Genomic DNA, 11998 nt, shown 5'->3' on the forward strand with positions numbered 1-11998 from the left:
AACACCTGTGAAGGAAACCCCACCAGCTCGACAGCTCATAGATTTCTCTTGTAACCCTTCAAACTTTTGTTTTTTTTTGGTTATACATCAAATGAACAAAACCTTTTAAGATGTTTTGTTCTTAACCCCTCTCTTCGCACCTCTCCTGTAACTGGGGCCTACAGAGGGACTTGACAATGTGAGAATGAGCTTGCTGCAGTTGCGACTGCATAGAGGCAGAGGTTTGAGGCCTCCACCTTTCATGGTGAAAACAACACTTATAAAATTAAACCGCGATTTCACACATCCTGATACTCTGTGAAAATGATTTGATGCCGTGTCTGGGGGACGGGAAAGATCTTGCTGAGATTTAGTTCCTTCTAATCATGTGTGGTGGGTTTTTTTTATTTTATTTTATTTCTTTATTTTTAAAGTGTATTCACTGCTCATGAAGGTTGCCAGGAGCCTGATGTCTTGATTCATCTGTGGAACAGGAACAGCAAGGACATGGCAGTGCAGGTTTCCCTGCTGCCCAGCCACTGGGCCTGTCCCTTTCAGATGCAGAGGTTCCTTTTCATTGAATTACTTGAAAAGTGAACAATAAAAGGTTCAAATGTTGCTGAAATATGTTCACTTTATGCCAAGATCTGCACGCATGCAAACTACTGTGGAAATCGGACGCAGTGCCCCAGAGTATGCTTTGCTCCTTCCACAAAAGACCTGTTCAATGTCTTGGTTATGCCAAGAGGGATAACCAGGGAAGAACACTGGGTGTGGATCTGTCTGTGGGTTTCATACTGTGCTCGTCAGTGACATCTGAATTGTAGCAAGCTGAGTGGAAGAAGCCTGAGGGACTCCGTGCAGAGCAGGTGGAGGCAGAATGCCCCTGGAAGCACTGGGGGTGCATGCTGTGCAGCACTTATAGTTGCTGGAGAAAAATCTAATGTGCACTTCACGCAGTGCCTTCTGCCAGATGCTAGCAGGTACCTGGGGATGGGTCCTTGGCTTTGCCCCCCCAGGGGCTGACTGGCAATGGGGGTTGTGGAGAGCTGATGGCTGTTAGCCATTAGCTCCCAGTGCATTTGTGGAGTGACAGTAGCAGTATTCTGCCTGGATCTGCGGGAAAGGAAAGCTATGTATGGGTAGAGTTTCCCTCTACCTTCTTTCTCTCCCAGTGGGAAGATGGCATTAAAAGGGAAAATATAAAACAAAGAGGCAGAAAAATGGATGTATACATAGGGGCCCAACTCTGCATTCAATTCACAAATCAAACTCCTACTGAAATCTTGTATCCTCAATCAGATGACCACAGGGGGGAATGTTGGGTAAATTAAGATGCAGGACTGAGCCCCAAACCAGTTGTGATAATACCTTGACAATATCCTGTTATATTCTGAACAGACCTTATGGAATTAAGATCAACTTTATGGAATTATTGAATGAGGGTAATACTTCTGGGGTGGGTACATCAGATTAAAAATGTAATTGTGTATGTGGTGATGGCATTATATGTACCTTCTCTTATAGGGAGCGGGGATGCTAGTGAACTTCCTCAAGCCCTTTGAAGTCCCCCGGGAAGAGATGCATACACTAATTCAACCTGGATTTTCCAGAGACCAAACAGACAGACTTTTGTATAAAAGCCTGGGTTTTAAACTGACTCCAGGCCGCCTTCCTGATCCAGGAAATGGACAGGACTCCTGGTCCATGGAGAGTCCCAGTCCTTAGGGGAGGATTGGAAGGACATGGCCCAGGGGGGCAGGGGACCATGGCAATGGGATATGGGAAGCTAGCACCAACGGGGTCCACGCAGCTCCACAGGTGTTCCTTGTACCTCACTTGGGGGTGGCTTTGGTGGCAGGGCAGCCACACAGATAGATGGAGGGTTAAGCAGCCCTCAGGGGGGCTGCACAAAACCCAACCAATGGGAGGAGGGCCTGTAGAGAGCCAGTCAGGGCCATATAAGAAGGGCTGCTCAACAGAGCAGGGGCAGTCTGTCCCTGGAGTGCAAGGGAGAAGGACTGGCTGCCTTAGAGAAGTACCTTAGATAAAGCAGTGCTGGGCAGGGTCAAGGGAGCAATAGGGAGCTCCAGCCTGAGGCCCCTGATACAAAGGGCTGGGAAGATGCCAGAGCTGCGGGGAAGTGGCTCAGGAAAATGGAGGAGAGGCCGCTGGCTATAGGGTCCCTGGGTCGGGGCCCAGAGTAGCGGGTGGGCCCGGGCCCCTCCTCCCCCTTCCTCTACTTGCCACAGAGGGGGTTGGCCAGAATTCGGACTGCAGTTTGCCCCATGAGGTGAGGAGCTAGACCGAAGGCTGCAGTAGGCCACAGCGGCAAGTGGATGGACTAGAGCAGGGGTAGGCAACCTATGGCACGGGTGCCAAAGGCGGCACGCAAGCTGATTTTCAGTGGCCCTCACACTGCCTGGTCCTGGCCACCAGTCAGGGGCGCTCTGCATTTTAATTTCATTTTAAATGAAGCTTCTTAAACATTTTAAAAGCCTTATTTATTTTACATACAATAATAGTTTAGTTTTATATTATAGACTTATAGAAAGAGACCTTCTAAAAACGTTAACATGTATTACTGGTACACGAAACCTTAAATTAGAGTGAATAAATGACGACTTGGCACAGCACTTCTGAAAGGTTGCCGATCCCTGGACTAGAGATAGCTGGTTCTCCCCGAAGCAGGGAGAAAGTGGAGCGGGGTACTGCCGGAAGGCCATGCCTAGAAGAGGATGCTGGGGAGTGACGCAGGTCTTAGAGGTGGAACAGAAGTGACGGCAGTGAGACACCACTAGAGGAAGGCACACTGGCAACCAAGAGCTAATTCCCAGCATGGCCAGCAGGAGGCGTTGCGACGGGGAGTCCTGCCCCGTTACACAACCAGAGGGGCTATTGATGCTGCAGCCATGAGCACAGGAGGATTCTGTCCCCACTGCAATCTGCAAAGACCTCACCAGCAAACGCTGCCTGTTTGTTCAGGCTCAGTGCTCTGTCTAGGAGTGTGCTGGAAGGAACAACACCTCTCTGACCAAGCTTTCCGTTAACCAGACAGTTCTTAAATCCACTGGCATTTAACTGACTTGACCAGGGTTTCCCATCCCTTTCTTTTAAGAACAGCAAGTTTGGCATTGCATGGTCATGGTGCTCCCTATATTAAGTTTGTTGTTTGCTTTAATTCCAACCCTTGCAAAGGGCATGCAGATCCTGTAGATGGGCACTTTATGAATGTGTGTGACAATAGTAAATATGTTGGGGGATGGGAAGTCCCACTGGATTTTATTTGTAGGGGTCTGATGAGACTGACAGAACTTCCTGATTTTAGTCAAACGTATCTTGAACTCTTTTTAGCTTCACCCCAGTTTTGCATAGAGGTTTGGGGTTTGTACAAATGAAAAGGGGTTTCCTGAGCTGCCTCTGATTGGAGTATTGCATGGCCCTAGGAGGAAACCCCTCATTTCTGCATCGAGCCCTCCTTGGGTGGTACCTCCACTGGCTTCCCACGAGCTGAAGGTTGATAGGATCATGCCCCAAGTTTAAATCTGTCAAGACAGTCGCAGCAGTGCTTCTTCCTTGGCTCGAGTCACTGCTATAACTTCAACACCATAAACCGTATGTCTTATGAAACGCACAACACATAGGTGAAAATGGGGAATCTTTCCCTCTGGAGTTTGTGTTCATGACCCCCTGGGAGGTCTAAATTGCTTGTTGTGGACTAGTCACAAAAGTGACATGTGCCCTTTTCAATGGCAGACTGGTGAGCACTGGGGAGTGGGGAAAACCACCTAGCAGAGCAAATCTGCAAAATGATCTGCTGCCACGCAGCCCCATCTAACATTGAAATAAATACCTGGAAGCCATGAAAGGGTTAAATGTACGTGCCATTGCAGGAGACCCTCCTCTGAACAGGAGAGGCTTGTTAACCCAAGGTTTAAGGCAGCTAAGTGAAGTATTTCAGCTGTTCCTAGGTTAACTCCCCTATTGGCTCCAAAGCAGTGCTCCTGTTCGGAGTATAACAGATTGCAAAGTGGTTATTGTGTAACTCAGACAGAGCCCCTCCAAGCCTGTTGCTTTTAAGTGACACCTTCCCAGTGAGTGATAGCCAAGCCCGTGTACTTGCAAAAAAGATTTGAGGGTGTTTGATACAGAGTGAGATAAACATTGGTTCTGGAAGTGGGGGCGCAGGAAAGGAAGGAGAGGAGGAAGAAGTGTTTTGGCTGGACAGTCTGAACATGGGGCTGGGTATCTGTTTTTTGTTTTGTTCATTCTTATTCAAAGCATTAACAGAAATGATGTACCTGTTCTAGATAAATAAATGAGGAAAGGCCACCCAGGGTGTATATCTTTCTTCTCTATAAAGAATTATCCTGCTCAAGAAATCTTGACTATTCAGAAGATGGGACAATATTGGTTAGATGAATGGATGTAGTTTCTCATTTTATTAAAAGTGGGCAAATTTAGTCATGATACAAAAGTACTCATTGAAGTGATAGACAACAGCTGCTATTTTTTTTAACTCTAGTCCATCCTTTCGCAATTAAAAAAAAACAACACTCTCCGCACCTGCCATGCAACTGTGTCTAGGCCAAATGGTTTGCGTGTAGCAGTCCATTGATCTGTTGTGTGCAAGTAGTGAATTGCTTGTTCACAGGGTCGTAATCTAAATGCTGCTCTAGGAGAGGCAGGCTATTAGGAGAGGTGACTAAATGGTAGAACACTCTTTAGTGGAGAGCCAATGTTTTATTTAATAAACCACAGTTCACTACTCTTATTCACTGGAATCAAATCATGCGTTCAGAATCACTTATTACAATCTATTTACTTGCATTACCATTAGCCTTGCTCTTATCTCTCTTTTGCATACGCTGTAAACTATTTGATCCAAAACATTTCAGATATAAAAAGGACAGTCTAACCATAGAGAGATGGGAGAGCTAAGAACTAGCCCTCTGTACTAGGGGCTAGGAGCAGAGCTGATGAACAGCTAGCATAAGAGCTGTATGCTGACCAGGCATCCTCTTAGGGCTGCTTCTGCTATCCTGAAGGCCATTCGATGCCACCAGAGTGGGGGTATGTCTACACTACGGGATTATACTGATTTTACAGAAACCAGTTTTTTAAAACAGATTGTATAAAGTCGAGTGCACGTGGCCACACTAAGCACATTAATTCGGTGGTGTGCGTCCATGTACCGAGGCTAGTGTCGATTTCTGGAGCGTTGCACTGTGGGTAGCTATCCCATAGTTCCCGCAGTCTCCCCCGCCCTTTGGAATTCTGGGTTGAGATCCCAGTGCCTGATGGGGCAAAAAACATTGTCGCGGGTGGTTCTGGGTACAGCCTCACCCCTCCCTCCGTGAAAGAAGCAGACAACCGTTTCGCGCCTTTTTTCCTGGGTGAACTGTGCAAACGCCATAGCACAGCAAGCATGGACCCTGCTCAGCTCAAGACAGCAGTCATGGACGTTGTAAACACCTTGCGCATTATCGTGCAGTCTATGCTGAACCAGGACCTGCAAAACCAGGCGAGGAGGAGGCGGCTACGGCAGCGTGGCGATGAGAGTGATGAGGACATGGACACAGAATTTCTCAAACCGCGGGCCCCTGCGCTTTGGAGATCCTGATGGTAATGGGGCAGGTTCTAGCCATTGAACGCCGATTTTGGGCCCGGGAAACAAGCACAGACTGGTGGGAACGCATAGTTTTGCAGATTTGGGACGATTCCCAGTGGCTGCGAAACTTTCGCATGCGTAAGGGCACTTTCATGGAACTTTGTGACTTGCTTTCCCCTGCCCTGAAGCGCCAGAACACAAAAATGAGAGCAGCCCTCACAGTTGAGAAGCGAGTGGCAATAGCCCTCTGGAAGCTTGCAACGCCAGACAGCTACCGGTCAGTTGGGAATCAATTTGGAGTGGGCAAATCTACTGTGGGGGCTGCTGTGATGCAAGTAGCCAAAGCAATCATTAAGCTGCTGCTATGAAAGGTTGTGATTCTGGGAAATGTGTAGGTCATAGTGGATGGCTTTGCTGCAATGGGATTCCCTAACTGTGGTGGGGCGATAGATGGAACCCATATCCCTATCTTGGCACTGGATCACCTTGGCAGTCAGTACATAAACCTCAAGGGGTACTTTTCAATGGTGCTGCAAGCACTGGTGGATCACAAGGGACGTTTCACCAACATCCACGTGGGATGGCCGGGAAGGGTTCATGACGCTCGCGTCTTCAGGAACACTACTCTGTTTAAACGGCTGCAGCAAGGGAATTACTTCCCAGACCAGAAAATAACAGTTGGGGATATTGAAATGCCTGTTGTTATCCTGGGGGACCCAGCCTACTCCTTGATGCCATGGCTCATGAAGCCATACACAGGCAGCCTGGACAATAGTCAGGAGTTGTTCAACTACAGGCTGAACAAGTGCAGAATGGTGGTAGAATGTGCATTTGGCCGTTTAAAGGCGCGCTGGCACACATTACTGACTCGCTCAGACCTCAGCCAAACCAATGTCCCCTTTGTGGAGCACACAGCAAGCAGCAATAACAATCTCTGTGAGAGTAAGGGGGAGACCTTTATGGCAGGGTGGGAGGCTGAGGCAAATCACCTGGCTGCTGATTACGTGCAGCCAGACACCAGGGCGATTAGAAGAGCACACCAGGAAGCGGTGTGCATCAGAGAAGCTTTGAAAACGAGTTTCATCATGGGCCAGGGTACGGTGTGACTGCTGTGTTTGTTTCCCCTTGATGAACACCCCCCCCCTTGATTGACTCATTCCCTGTAAGCAACCCACCCTCCCCCTTCGATTACAGCTTGCTTAAGGAAATAAAGTCACTATAGTTTAAAAATCATGTATTCTTTATTAATTCATTATAAAAAGAGGGAGAGAACTGACAAGGTAGCCTGGGTATGGTTTGGGAGGAGGATAGGAAGGAAGGAAAAGGCCACTAAAAATTTTTCAAAATAATGACAGCCTTTTGGTTGGGCTGTCCACGGCGGTGGAGTGGGTGGGTGCACGAAGCCTCCCCCCACACGTTCTTACACGTCTGGGTGAGGAGGATATGGAACATGGTGAGGGGTGAGAGTGGTTACACAGGGGCTGCAGCGGCACTCTGTGATCCTGCTGCTGTTCCTGAAGCTCCACCAGACGCCGGAGCATGTCAGTTTGATCACGCAGCAGCCCCAGCGTTGCATCATGCCTCCTCTGATCTTCCTGCCGCCACCTCTCATCTCGAGCGTCCCTCCTGTCCTCATGTTCACTGGCATCTTTCCTGTAATTTGATACCACGTCCTTCCACTCATTCAGATGAGCTCTTTCATTGCAGGTCACTTCCATGATTTCCGAGAACATTTCGTCTCGCGTCTTTTTTTTTTTCCGCCACCTTATCTGAGATAGCCTTCAGGATGGAGTAGGGAGGCTTGAAAAATTTGCAGCTGCATGAGGGAGGGAAAAAGGGAGAGAAGTATTTAGAAAGATACATTTTACAGAACAATGCTTACACTCTTTCATGGTGAACAACACTATTCACCTTACATAGGACATGTGATTTCACTACAAGGTCGCATTTTGCATCTTAATGTTGAGTGCCTGCGGCTCTGGTGTTAGAGATCTCACAGACGCAGGTCCGGGCAGCAGAATTCAGCTTGCATGCAGCCATGGTAAGCCACTGTCTTTCGGCTTCTGCAGCCTTCATATACACAGTGCCCTCCTTTCCCAAATACCAAGCAAAGCCCGTTCAGTGCTGCTTCTTTCCTGTTAACATGCAGCAGCAGAAACCAACCCCCCATCCAATTCTCTAGGATGATCGCTTTACCCCTCCCCCCACCACGTGGCTGGTAGCAGGGAAGATCCCTGCTAGCCAAACGCAAAAAAGCTCAGCACCAATCACCCCCCACCCCTTCCCCCTGCTTGGCTACGTGCAAGGAAGGATCTCTTTTAAGCAACAGGCAAACAGTCCAGTAGGAATGGCCATCTCTGTCCCCTTAATTAAATTTCTGAATTTCAACCAGATTACCATGAATGATATCACTCTCCTGAGGCTAACACAGCGAGATAAAGAACGGCTGTTGCTTGAATGCCAGCAAACACCGGGACCATATGCAGCTAGGCTTTGTCATGCAACGATACCAGATTACTTGCTACATGCATGGCGTGGTCAAGTGTCCTACCATGGAGGACGGAATAAGGCTGCCCTGCCCAGAAACCTTCTGCAAAGGCTTTTGGAGTACTTCCAGGAGAGCTTCATGGAGATGTCCCTGGAGGATTTCCGCTCCATCCCCAGACATGTTAACAGACTTTTCCAATAACTGTACTGGCCATGAATGCATCCCAAGTCCTCAGGGCAAATTAATCATTAAAAACGCTTGCTTTTAAACCATGTTTTATATTTACAAAGGTACACTCACCAGAGGTCCCTTCCATGGCTTCATTGTGTGGTATAGTGGCTTGGGAGGGCTAGGAGGGTAATTCCATCAGGGTGAGAAAAATATCCTGGCTGTTGGGGAGAACGGAGTGCTGTGTGCTCTCTACAAGCTCGTCCTCCTCATCTTCCCCGTCCGCAGAATCCTCAGCCATGGCTGAGATTACCACCCCCACCTCGGCATCCACAGACGGGGTGGGGTAGTGGTGGCGGACCCCCTGAGAATTGCATGCAGCTCAGCGTAGAAGCAGCATGTTTTCGGCCCTGCCCCGGACCTTCCGTTTGCTTCTTTGGTTTTCTGGTAGGCTTGTCTGAGCTCCTTAACTTTCACATGGCACTGTACTGAGTCCCTGGTGTGGCCTCTCTGCATCATGGCCTTGGAAATTTTTTCAAATGTTTTTTCATTTCGTCTTTTGGAACGGAGTTCTGTTAGCACGGAATCCTCTCCCCATACAGCGATCAGATCCAGTACCTCCCGTGCGGTCCATGCTGGAGCTCTTTTTCGATTCTGAGGAGACTGCATTGTTACCTGTGCTGATGAGCTCTGCGTGGTCACCTGTGCTGGTGAGCGCTCCACGCTGGCCAAACAGGAAATGAAATTCAAAAGTTTGCGAGACTTTTCCTGTCTACCTGGCCAGTGCATCCGAGTTCAGATGGCTTTCCAGAGCGGTCACAATGGTGCACTGTGGGATACCGCCTGGAGGCCAATACCGTCGAATTGCGGCCACACTAATCCTAATCCGACATGGCAATACCGATTTCAGCGCTACTCCCCTCGTCGGGGAGGAGTACAGAAATTGGTTTTAAGAGCCCTTTATATCGATATAAAGGGCTTCGTTGTGTGGACGGGTGCAGGGTTAAATCGGTTTAACTCTGCTAAATTCGGTATAAACGCGTAGTGTAGACCAGGCTTGAGAATCAGACCCAATAACAGAGAGTACAGTCCCTTTAAGGACTATGTAGACCCAGACAGTCAAGAAGGTCACATGAATCCTAGGGAAGGAGCTGTGGCCTGGGGAGAGTTTAGGATTGTGGTTTTGTTACTTTTATTACCCTGGAAGGGTGGACTTCTAAGTGTGTCTGAAGGACTAAAATATCCACAATAGGAGAGTAACTCTATGGAGAGACCTTGATTCAGCAAAACACTTAAGAACAGGCTTGAAAACAAAGCATCTGCTTAAATCCCATTGGGACTGTGCTTCATTGCTTTACTGAATCAGGGCTAGAGAGAGGTAAACTTGCACTTACTCTCCAACAGTAAGAGACAGACTGTCTACCAATGTGGAAAGTGAGGCACGCTTGCAGCCTGACAGCAAGAGTCATGGCACCCATCTAAAAGCCCATATTGTTCTAATTGCATATAATTAAATTAGCATTTTGCCTATATTGAATGTTCTCTGTAATGTCTACAGGTCCATTATTCACCCCTTTCCCCCTAATTAACTGTTCTACTCTTTGTAGGCCCATTTTCTCCACCCCATTGTTAATAAAATGGGATCAGTGTCTCTGGGAGGGAAGCTTAGATTGTATCTAATTGTTCAAGGGAAAGAGGCATGTCTACCTGTCAGGTTTTGTCCCAGATTTCTAAAGTAAAATATCCTATTGGATAGGAGCTCCTTTGAACAGGTGTCTGCTGAAAATTATTATGTTGACTTTAAGGGAGCAGTGAAATCTTGTTCCATATTTATCCAGTGTTTGTGATGCCCACACCAGCAAGGCCTATAATTGTTCTGCCCCATAATATTCTGTAACGTCTGGGGCTTCCATTTTGAAATCTCACATGCTTGAAGTTGTGACTACTCACCTGTTTAAAGTTAAGCATGTGCTTAAGAACTGGATTGGGGCCATATGGGGATACCATCCATTTCCTAAATGTGTTTTCCATCCCCATGCCATCCAGCAGGTTTGAAAAATAATTCCATTCAACCCTTTCAAATGCCTTCTCTTGATTGTGTGACAGCAACATGACAGGTGTAGTCTTTGCCTGGGTCAAATAGATGACATCGGCAAGTGTCAGAAAGTAATCTGCAGTCTACAATAATCTTTGGGTCGCTCTTAATTAATAGTTGTAGCAGAATCTAGCCTATTAGCAAGCACCTTGGGAAGTACTTGCTACCTGCATGGAAGCTGGAAGGAGGAATCTAGGATGCTGAAGGGAAAAGTTTTTGGAGGAGGCATCAGGAAATCAATCTGTGTGCATGTGGCTTCAATGTTAGCTGCCGTTGCAGCACTTCTGTAAATAGTGCTCTTAATGAAAAGCGAGTTTAGTTTTAGAAACATGGAGTCCTCTCAATGTATTGCTCAGCAGGTGGTACATGAAACAGCCAATATCTTGGTATCAGTGTTTAAAAAGAAAATACCTCTGTTAGAGGCATAATCAGTTTTGCCTTGGCTGGGTTTCAAAATCAATGGGAGAAGGTCATATTTCATTGTGGTGTGGTGTGTGTGTGTTTTCATTTATTTATTTATTTGTTGACTTTGAGATAAGTCTGGGAAATTATTTTAAAAAAATTAAAAGCTTGGGAGTGAGATTCTTTCCTGGATCTTGGTAATATGTACATGAGAACCCATCAGACCCTGGAGACTTTCCTACAGGCTCTTAGTCTATTATATTATATTCTTATTGACAATATAAATCTCTTCTACACTGATGGCTCTTTTGAAACCCCCTTTTGGTCCTTAGTGATAATAGGTAAATAAGAAGTTGCAATATACTTTCATAATCTGGTTTTCATTTATCTGGATTTCACTGGAGGCATAAAAACTCTCACAATTTACATTTTTGGGTTGTAGCTGAGGTATGTTGTTTAGCAATCACTCTAAAATGTCATCAAAGGATTAGTTAAAGGAGTCTTCCCTTCTCCCAGAGAGGTTTTCCTTGCTGCCCTCCCTAGTTGGCAACCAATATGCTGGGGAAAATCCTTTTAAAAGGAAATAAATTAAAAAATAAAATCCTATTCCATCCCATTCCAGCGTGTTGCCTCATCTGCCCTATCCCAGACTAGCTGACAGGCAGTACACTCCAGCTCCTTACTCCTGTCATCCCATTCCTAGTGCTCTTTCTGCGCTTTGTTTGCTGTAGCAATGTGTGTGCCAATACAGCTCCTAATAATCAAAGCTAAAATGGAAAGCTTGGAACAAATAGAATGTCAGTGTCCTAGACACTTTCTCCCCAACAGCGAGCATCTTCTGTCTCTACCCTCACTTCTATCTGTCACCATATGTACTCTTTGGAAGACATCTGTTCCATTTACTGGTCCTCTGGGCCGTGACTTGCTGCCGCTTCAACAGAGACCTTCTGCTAGTTCTGTTTCTTTCCTCCTTGAAGCACAATTCCAGCTCCTCTAGGAACTGTTCATGCTCCGCTACTGTACTGTAGTACAGCAATGTCAATTGGATGCCCAAATGGGATTTTATATTGGCCTGGAACAGCATTTCAGGGATCCTGATGAGCTCCCCTCTCATTCTTAATGTAAGTGAAGACCTCTTGGAAACATAACCACACTTTGTCCATATGCCTCCAGTGGGGAACTTGGTGCTCCAATGAGTCTCATTAAGGACCTGATCTCACATAGATTTGACTCTCTGCAGGACTGAGACCTAAGT

The sequence above is a fragment of the Mauremys mutica genome, chromosome 4 (genome assembly GCF_020497125.1).
Source record: "Mauremys mutica isolate MM-2020 ecotype Southern chromosome 4, ASM2049712v1, whole genome shotgun sequence".
Taxonomy (NCBI): Eukaryota; Metazoa; Chordata; order Testudines; family Geoemydidae; genus Mauremys; species Mauremys mutica.